The following is a 1,187-nucleotide window of genomic DNA, read 5'->3' on the forward strand; positions in this document are numbered from 1 at the left end:
ACCATCTGAATCCTTTATATCACAAAAAAATATCACTATTTTTGTTCTTAAAAACTTAAAAGGTGGCATTATACATAGAAATTAAAGTTTAGTTGCAAGATATATGAAGACATAGGAATTGAATGGTGTATGAAAATTGTCATAAATTCTTGTGTTCCAGGTCATTAGTATCATTGTGCTGCTACTGTTTAGTAACTGTAATTATAATGAATTTATACATCATAAACAAATCTTGAAGGATAAAATAATAATGGAAAAAGGGGAAATTACATACATACCACCCAATTCTTATGTATTTATCATGATAATAATGGAAAAAGGGGAAATTACATACATACCACTCAATTCTTATGTTATTTATCATGAATTTTGATATTTGAGTGCGATTTTTGAGTGAGAATTTGAAAAATGGATGAAAGAGTATGTTTGATTTGTAAATAGCAAGTTTTTGGATGAAAGAGGATGTTTGATTTGTAAATAGCAAGTTTTGGCATTTCTTCATTCTCTTATTCTCAATTATTAGGCATTACAAGAAATGTAATTTTGAAAAATATAATATAAATAAGGACTTTAATAGGATTTAATATAATGAATTTAATAAAAACGTCTTTTTTAAAACTGGCACACTAGGCATATGTTTAAAAAACAAAAATAAAAAAACGAAATGAAAATGAATTTAATGTCTCATAATAATCATGATTACTTAAATAGGCTTGCTATTTATTTTTTTTGAAAAATATAAATAAGAATTAATTTTGAAATTTTTTTTCAAATAATTAATCTCTTGTATTCATGAATTGTTTATGGATTGTTGTTTTAAGTAGCATTGTTGGTAGGGCTGTCAAAAAAGCTCGTTGTTCGCGAACAGCTCGTGTTCGGCTCGTTCGCTAAGTTAATGAGTCGAACACGAACAAATATTTGTTCGTTCGTGTTCGGCTCGTTTTGACTCGAAATACTACAACAAACGAGCCGAACACGAACACACTTTTTGAGCTCGAAATATAAACGAGCCGAACACGAGCAGAGTCTGGGCTCGCTCGTGTTCGGCTCGTTTACACCCCTAATTGTTGGACCTACAAAGATTGATATAGAGTTTGAAGAGATTCGAACCTCAATTGAATCAAAACTTTATTTAATATTAGATTTAAAATAAATTAAAATTTATTTATTTTTATGCCTATCTTTAT

Source organism: Phalaenopsis equestris, unplaced genomic scaffold, assembly GCF_001263595.1.
Source record: "Phalaenopsis equestris unplaced genomic scaffold, ASM126359v1 Scaffold000114, whole genome shotgun sequence".
Classification (NCBI taxonomy): Eukaryota; Viridiplantae; Streptophyta; class Magnoliopsida; order Asparagales; family Orchidaceae; genus Phalaenopsis; species Phalaenopsis equestris.